We start from the raw sequence: 8,748 nt of genomic DNA, 5'->3' as shown, positions 1-8,748 counted from the left end.
AAAGTAGTAATACAATTAGAGTAATAATAATTTGGGCGATTTGAATTAGGACAATATGAGACAATAGAAACAAAGAGTTACGGACGTCCGGGTACCTTTTCTGGGCAGCACAAGCCCGAAAAAGGATCCCCGTTAACAAAGGATTAACCCTTAAAAGCAACAGCCTGTTGCATGTTCATACATCTCGTACATGATGCATAAATTCCATTCAAAGACAGGATTCTGTATGGTCACCGTCAGCTTCAACCTCTGAATCCTAACAGCGCCTTCCCAGAGGTGGGAAGAAGTTCGTTTCTTCTGCTAAGAGGGCAGTAAATTCTTTTTATCTGAAAGGTTTAGGTGTCCTATGGCTGCTATCTCACTGCATGTCCTTTCTTTAAAAAAGTAGCCTACATAGCATCTTTTCTATTTTAACATTTCTTATAACCTAAAACTATATTTAACACACTACTTAAGAGAATACAGCATTACTTTCTAACACAACACATATAATAATAATTTTAATAGTTGCAAAAAGCCAATCATAAAATATGCATTTTTCACATCTTGGTCCTGTGCCAGATATTGCTGGGAAAGTGGTGTGGGAAATGTGATTAAAAACTCGCACTATATATTAAAACAATAATTAAGGGTTGGGTTTTTTTGACAGCCTTAATTGAGAGTTTCATAACAGCCATTAATGTAAGTTTGCATGCTTTTTTGCACAGCTCCTGTGTGATAATTTTCAGAGTATTTTAAAAGATTCTATCTTGACTTCACGCTGATGCTTGGCTAAAAATGATCCATGGCTCCCAAGGATTACTCAGCACACTGCCAGAGTTTATGCAGCTTTCCACAACTCCTTGTTGTACAAAGCATTCCTGTCTGTGCCTACTTGAGCAGGTGGCATGATGCAGTGGGAGCAAACAAGAGTGATGGATGGTTTGGGGAGTTTTAGCTTGGTCTGGTCCCATTGGCAGGCTGCTTATCAATCAGCAGTGATGATGTGAGTGAATTCTTGATCTAAAGCAGTGTTAATGCAGATGCACCCTATGATTTCCACTGAGAGCATAGGGAGATGACATTCTGGCTCTCATCTTCGTTCCTGACTCCCATGGCTCAGCCCACAGCAGCTAACAGTTACAATTGCCAGGAAAGAGGGATGTGTTAATTTTTTTGCCACTTCTGCCCCCCCCCAGCTTGGAGTCTACCTAATGTTAGTCAAATTCTTGCACAGTCCAGAGGCTAAGCTAGCAAATCTCGCTCATATGCAAACAGCAGTCTTTCAAAGGTGGGAGGAGCCCAGGTTTGGCTCATTTTTTCCTCAGGGTGGGCAGAAGGCAACCTCTTGCCCTAAAGAGCACTTCTGAGGACATTCAAATTCCACCAGAAGGCAGCAGTGAAGCTTATCATACAAAAAAGGATGCCACTTGTTTCTTGGGTTTGTTTGGGTTTGTATGTTGGGGTTTTTTTTAACAAAGGAAAAGCAGTATCTTTTAACTTCATTGTGGTAAATGAATGATGTGTGTTGGCCCACGTCATGGTTTGACACTGACTAAACACCAGGCACCCATGAAAGCTGTGTGCTGATCTTCTCTTGCTCTCAGCTGGGCAAAAAAATGAGGAGTCAAAAAAATGCAATGGAGAACTCTTGAGTTGAGGTGAGAACTGGGAGAAACTCAGCCCTTGCTCCAGCTCTGAACATGACACCAGCAGTGGAGCACTCTGTCACAGAATCACAGTCACCGAACGGGTACAGTTGGAATGGACCACTGTGGGTCATCTGGTCCAACCTCCCTGCTCAAGCAGGGCTGTCCTAGAGCACAGGGCACAGGATTGTTTTTCAGTATCTCCTGTGAGGCAGACTCTACAACCTCTTTGTACAACTTCTTCCAGTGTCACCCACACAGTAAAAAGTTCTTCCTCATGTTCAGGTGAAACTTTGTGTGCATCAGTTTCTGCCCACTGCCCCGCACCCTAGTGCTTGGCACTGAGAGGAGCCCGGCTCCATCTCTTTGGCACACCCACACCCTCTCCTTTCAGACATTTATACACATTAATGATGTCCCCTCTCAGTACTCTCTTCTCGAGACTGAACAGGCCAACTCCCTCGGCTTTTCCTCCTAGAATGAAACTCCAGTCCCCCAAACATCCTCACTGCTCTGCACTGTACGGCTCCTCCTTGTGTGCCAACAGTTTCTGGATACCTGCAAACCAAAACTACCCTGAACCCGCCTGGGACTCAGAGATGCCCGCTGAGGCAGAACCATCCGTTCCCATGCCAAAACAAAAAAGTGTGGGGTTTTTCCTCGCAAAACCAGCATTTCCCCCCAGGGCCCCGCACGCCCGGGCCGTTAACGCGCAGTGGGCACAGGCGGTCCGCAGCTGCTCGGGCCCAGCCGCCGCTGCCGTCCGTGGGCCGGGGAGCCCTTGGCGGGGCGGGGAAGGGCAGGGCCGGGCCGCGCTGCCTCCCGCCGCCGCCGCCGTTCACTTCCTGGTTCCTCCCGGCGGCCGCTCCACCTCCGCGCAAGGGGCGGGCGGGCGGCCGGCGGAAGGGGGGGGGGTGCGGTGCCGTGCCGTGCCGTGCCGCTGCCGGCGCGGGGGCGGCGGGGCGCGCCGGACCCGCGGCGGCGGCGGCCACTGGGGTAGGTGGGTGCGACTGACAGCGCGGGGCGGGGGGTGCTGGGGGGCGGGCAGGTGTGTGCGCCGGCGGGGCGGGAGCGGGAACTGGGAGCAGAGAGCGGGGAGCCGGGAGCGGGCCGCCGGTGGACGCCATCCCGCCGCTGCACCAGCTGCCTCCCGGCCCCGCCGCTGTCCCTGTGGTGTCCCCGGCCCGCGCGGCCCCTCGGCCGTACGTGCGGGAGCCCCGGGGTGGCGCGGCTGCCCAAGGGCCGCGCGGGGCTCCGCATCCCTCGGCGGGGCCCCTGGGCCAGGGCCGGGCGGCGGCTCCTGTCCCGCAGCGGCGTCCCCGGGACCTGTGGGCATCGGTCGGGAAACGGGCGGAGGGCTCCCGCTCTCACCTCGCCGCCTTCCAGCGCTGGGCTTTAAACACTGGGAAGCTGAACGCTTTAAATGATAGCGTGCTCAGTACGCGGTTTAGGTCTGCTCCGCGGCCTTTCGGAGCAGCGTTGAGTCCCCTCGGCAGGAAATTTAAAGTCGGAGCCTCCAGCGATTTCTTCGGGGTCCTGTGACCTGTCGGTGGATTGCAGTGGTCCTGTAGTTTGCTAATGCGTTGCAGCGATGGGAGCAGCTGGACAGCGAGTGGAGCTGGCCGTGTCACTTCCGAGGTGGCCCTGGTCACCCGGCGTGTGGCTGTCCCATGGCCCCATCGGCCAGGTGCGCCCCCGGCATCGGCAGCGATCCCTGGTGAAAGCATGGCGCTGGGCTGGGCTGGGTTGGGCTGTGCTGTGGCGGGTTTAGTTGAAATGGATGGTGAGTTTTACGGCTGTAGCAAGCGATCCGGACTGGTTTAGAACGGCAGCTTCTGAGTGCTACTGGAGTTGTTCTGTAAGGTAAATTTTTAAGAAGAAGCAAGAGCTCACGATGGCTCATTAGAAAATAGTCTTCAAGAAAACAATCAAGAAAAGAGGCCTTGGGGAGGAGGGGGCAGCAATCTGGTCCCTGATGGGCTCTCCACTTGGTGTGAACCCTTGAGGGGTGTGGGATGGACAGCAAAGTTCGTTTAGATGTCTTTCCTTTGATCCCGATTCAGAAAAGCTAAACTCTGTTATTCAGCATGAGAGAGAGAGCCACAGTGTGCCAGACTCCTGGCACAGCAAAGGTGTGTGTGGAATGTCAGATCTGTAGGAAAGGAGCCCAAATTTGGATGATTGTTCTGATACGGTGGAATCACAGAGAGGGGAGGGACTCCTGACTTACGGTGAGTGACTGCATTGGGTGTCTTGTGGTGTACATAGCAAGGCATTAGTGAGGACCATATTTTCTTTTGCTTAATGAAAGCAACAAACAAGTCTTTTGCATAGCGTTACAGGCATTTCAGTGATAAGAGTCACCATAAAGGGAGACACGCCACTCTTACGTCTTTTAAAAATGCAGCCCCATGTGCAATAAAGATGTGCTCCTTCAAAGGCCACGACTCTGTCAGCGTAGCTCTTGGTGCTGCCTCACTGATGCAATAGTGTGTGTCACACCAGAGGGACCTGCTGCTGGTTGTAAGTTGTGTCTGACTGAATGTTCATTGAGACTTACAAGATGCGGCCCAGAAACTCTTGTGTGTTTATAGGTTTATGAAGGAGCAAATATCAGGTGTACCTAAACCCCAAAATATTTGTTGTGACATTTAGGACCTGTAGCAATAACATCTATTGGGTATTCTCATGTATGTTTCTGCTTCCTTTTAATTTTCATTTAAAGTGATGTAGTTACAGACAAGGGTGTCTATTTCAGTTTGAAACTGCTAGTGTGGTTGTAGACAAAAGTACACAAATGTAATTTAATCCAGATAATGGGAGCAGGTTGCAAGAAGCTGAATTCCTCAGCAGATGCAGGTCTGCTGTGCCCAAGTAGTTATGTGTTTTTTCTGGGCAGTTTCCCTTGCGTCAACGAAGGGGAACAGCTGACAGTCTTCAGCAGTGTGTGTGTATCCTGGGCAGTGGTAGCTCAGCTTTGGTGAATCTTTTTCTTACCTAATATGAATTTACTTTTTTCAATGGGTGGATTGCTGTGCACCTCCAGCAGAACAGGAGCTAGCAGTGCTGCATAGTCCATGCAGTTTAAACCGTGTGTTGCATGATTTCAGAAAGACTTGGAGCCAGTCACTGTGCAGACATTTCCCATACAGCTCTATCAGGGCATCTCTCCTGTAGAGGAGACTAGATGGGCACCCACAGTGGTGTCAGTCTGAAAATGGACTGGCTGTAGCTCAGTCAGTCTCTGCAGATGCTAGTTGGCTGAGCTTATGCTTTTCTCTGATGCCTCTGCAGTGTAGACATGACCTTTTTCTTAGGGCAATATTCAGGAATACAGTTTTTCTACAGCCCCTTCCTGACAGAAAACAGCAGATAATGTAAAATATGACACAACAGAATATCTTCTTGTCAGTTTTTATTTCCCCCATCCTGTTCTTAGCTGGTTGAAGCAAACTAAATGTGACCGATTGTACCTGGAACATCATATTTAACCTGAGCATGTAACTGATCTGAAGCTTTGGGTTGTGTTCGAGAAAAGGAGAAGTTAAAGCTTTCCTAATTGAAGCTGTGTGTTTCCTGGGTTGTGCAGGCAATAAGGAAGGAAGATAGCCCTTGCCTGGAGCTGCAGTGCAGCAAGTCTGCCAGTAACACTTCACACATTGTCCTTTGGAGAGGGAGTCCAGGAACACGAGCCAGCTTCTTTGCAGGGTGTGGGTGCCAAAGGCCTCCCCATATGGCAGCAGTTCCCTGCTAGTGAGGTGCAAGGTGTTAGAGGCAAGGTGCAGCTGGGTGCTGGCTCACTGCATGGGAGCACTGGTGTGTTAACTCCTGTCATTTGCTTCTGGCTGTGCCCCCAGCCTAGGGGCTGCTTGGGAGTGCTTCTGGAGACTGAGTGAGAGATTTGTCTTATTAGGCTTATAGCCCCATATCTCTCTTTGCACCACCAGGGTGACCATACAGAACCCCTGCTGTTACAGGAGAAGAGGTAGAAGTGCAAGAGGAGGGGGAAAAAAGAGAGGATAGATATGGAAAGGTAAGGAAATGAGAGGGAAGGGTACAGCATCAGAATTCAGCTAGAAAAATGTTGGGAAGTGCTATTCCAGGAGCAAGTAAAACAGCAAGTAGAAAAGGACACAGAGGACTCACTGTTGAGATCCTTTGACAACAGAGGAATGTTGAATGAGAGGAAATGCAATGCCTTTGTTGTTCCTGCTCCTGGGCTGGTAGTGGATGGTGTGTTTGTCATGTTCAGCTGTGAGTTTTGCAATAACGCAGAATTGACGGGTGACCAACCTTAAGTGTGGGGCAGCATGCAGAAGTTAAAACAAGTGGGCTGAAGCTGAAACAGTCTGAGTAAAGGTAGTGTAAAATACTATGCTCTTGAAAAAAAAAAAAAAAGGTAAAAAAAGACATATGCAGGCTTAGTGGGAAGGCAGTAGTACCGTATCATAGATTACAGGGAGGACTGTAACAGATGATAAAGGTAGGTAATGTGATATGCATTCTTTGTTCTTTGCAGTGGCCACTTGAATTACAGATGTCCAATACAGTACAGAATAGATAAGGGAGATATTATATATGGTAGCTACCATATATTAATTTATTTCTTTGTATTACAAAAGAAAATTAAGGTTTACACACAGAAGCTATTTTTTATGGCAGCAAGGATCCCTGCTGCTTGCCAGCGCTAAAGTTAGCAAAACGAGAAATGCTTAGTTTGCCAACTCAGATGTTCTTTGCTATGTTTCAAAAGCTTTAACCTGCAGCAACTTTGAACCTGCAGGTTTTTCCAGTTCTCTGAAGTAGCAGCATATGTTTCTTCTAGTTGTGATTTTAACTTTTCAGGATAGAGGTGATAATTGTTTGGTCCCTGCGTTTTTAATGTGCTGTTTTAATGTATGCCCTGTGTACTTTCGGTATTGGCTTAGGGATCTGCTTAGGTGTAATATGTAGATTTGAAATCTAAATGCCTTACAGCCTTTGTACCTATGTCTTTACTTACCCATATGTGGCAAGGCAGAATAATAAACTACAGGCAGGGGAATAAAATCAGAGAGTGACTGACTTGTTCATGCTTGTGAAGAGGGGGCTGTAGCAAAAGCAGGTGAGAGCCAAATCCTGCGATAGACCATCTTGAGTGAAAACCGATGTCTGGTAGTAAAGTGCTCTTTCTGACTTGAAAGATAGTAGTTAAAATATTTTTTTAGACTGGAGGGTTTCTGCCAGCTTCTTATTATGATTAAAACTTTAAAGCTGCAGCTCTGTCTTGCTCTGCAAAACATATTCCTTATGCCACGAAAGTTGTGTGGTTTTTAAAATTGAAACTAAAAATAATACCAGTTTTATAGATAACCCTTTCCCTTTATTTTTTGTCTTTGTTAAAAAAAAATGTTGATAAAGGACAAAGTGAGAATTTACGTTCCCCTAATCCAGTGGCTTGCTGTTTTAGGTCCTGAGTCAGCATGTAAATTGCAAAGCTGTCTAGAAGATCAGGACAGCTTCTCCTGTTCTGTCTCTCATAAGGCTGTGCATTCAGGATAACTGCAGTGCTGTGGGAAAGCATGACATCCCCATCTGTTGTTTTCTGTTTCCTGGTGCAGTCTCTCCGGCACGATTGCTCTTTCCTTCCAATGCTTAACTTTAGATAGGTGGCAATGCAACAAGGATGGTGTGTTCAGGATTAGTATTTCTCTTTTGACGTGGGTTAAGTAGCTTGTGTGTATCTGGTTTGTTGGGAAACTGTGAGATTGAAGTAACAGAACATCTCTGTTGCCCTTGCAGCTCTGATAGTTAAAAACTTACCAGTTATTTTGTAATGGTTCATTACTTAATGACAGTTTTATAAAGTACCTTCTATCTCTGGTGAAAGACTTACTAAGATCACTGACTGTGATCAGACCAAGTCAGATCCAAGTCTGACCTCAGTCTTGATGCCCTTGTGGTTTGTGCCCTGTTTCTACATGTTGCCCCAATTTTGTCACTCATCCATAGTGGTTCAGTGTTTGTACCTTGGACAGTAACTACATTGTCTTTGCTCTCCTTTGCTCAGGCTGGCAGCTGACAGGCCTTTTGGTGTGGGTGCAGTCACCAGATAACTCAGACTCTTAGGTCAGTCTTTATTGCATTTCAATTTATTTATACAATACATGTCCACTGGTTAAACAGAAATTATACAGACATTAATCAGGGAGCTGTTCCATCCACGCTGAGAGACTACGTGCCACAAGCATCAGGATAGGGAAACCCCTGTATTTGTAATTCAGAAAACATGGCCTTATTTTCCTTTCAGTTCTACTAATGGAATTCCTCTGGCACTGTTGAAGTTGCTTCTTGTCTACACTGATGTAAATTAGAGGAGGGCTTAGGGGTTTGTGCCTTATGTGACTGCATCTCTTTTGAGGTGCAGTCTGATCCAAACCCTCAGGATGGAGTTTCTAGATATGACAGGCATCTTTGATGTAATTTCCCCCTCCCCTTTCTCTCCTTAGGGAGAAGTTTCCTCTGTGTATTTGCTCTCCTATTCAAATGTGTTCTTCAGGAAGGCATGGCTTCAATTAAATCTTCCCCTCTAATAAGATGCTTCTAATAAAAATAATGAAAGTATGATTTTAGCATGAGCCATTTTTACTAAGGTCTTGTTCATGTGTGGCATCCTTGAAGTAAGAAATAAATTAAAAATAGAAAATAACATCAAAATAGTTGATGTTATAAACACTTTTGTAAACAATTACTGTAAAGCATTGTAGTGCAGCCATTTACTCCCTTAACGTATAGAAAAACGTTATAAATTGGTTATCATCTGGTTTTACATGCTCTCTATTCCCCTTTTTAAGGGAGGTAATCCAAGCCTGTGCTTCTACCCTCAGGAAACATAAATATATTTTAAGCCTTGTAATTTTTTAAAGGTTTCTTTATGCCATTTTTCTGGAGTATGGGAACTGAAAGTGTTGCAATTGCCTGACTTCAGGGGTCAAAGGATTCAGGAGACTCTTGAGATGTTTGTGACCCTTTTGCTAAAGGCAGATGCATAGCTGGTAATGTAATGTTTAGGCTGTAACTGTACTCCCTAAAGTAGCCTGAATTTCCAGGTGAAAATGAAGAAGTGTCTGTGGTAGGCACA

General features: G+C 46.7%; 1 protein-coding gene across 5 annotated transcripts in view; it reads left to right on the top strand.

Moving 5' to 3' along the window:
• Positions 1-8,748, top strand: part of ZDHHC3 (zDHHC palmitoyltransferase 3) — a 33,288-nt gene that overhangs the window by 506 nt on the left and 24,034 nt on the right. Inside the window, exon 1 of one of the 5 annotated variants that reach the window (XM_074540126.1) lies at positions 2,463-2,624. The exons of 1 other annotated variant lie outside the window; for it this stretch is intronic. The gene's annotated coding sequence lies outside the window, so the exon portion shown is untranslated. Of the gene's footprint in view, positions 1-2,462; positions 2,629-2,719; positions 3,316-8,748 lie in introns of those variants that run through there. 3 more of the 5 variants (XM_074540163.1, XM_074540137.1, XM_026792713.2) reach the window with 3 other exon arrangements.

The sequence above is a fragment of the Zonotrichia albicollis genome, chromosome 1, assembly GCF_047830755.1.
Source record: "Zonotrichia albicollis isolate bZonAlb1 chromosome 1, bZonAlb1.hap1, whole genome shotgun sequence".
In the NCBI taxonomy this organism is placed as follows: domain Eukaryota; kingdom Metazoa; phylum Chordata; class Aves; order Passeriformes; family Passerellidae; genus Zonotrichia; species Zonotrichia albicollis.
The sequence above is the reverse complement of the archived record's forward strand: the minus strand, read 5'-3'. Positions and strand labels throughout refer to the sequence as shown.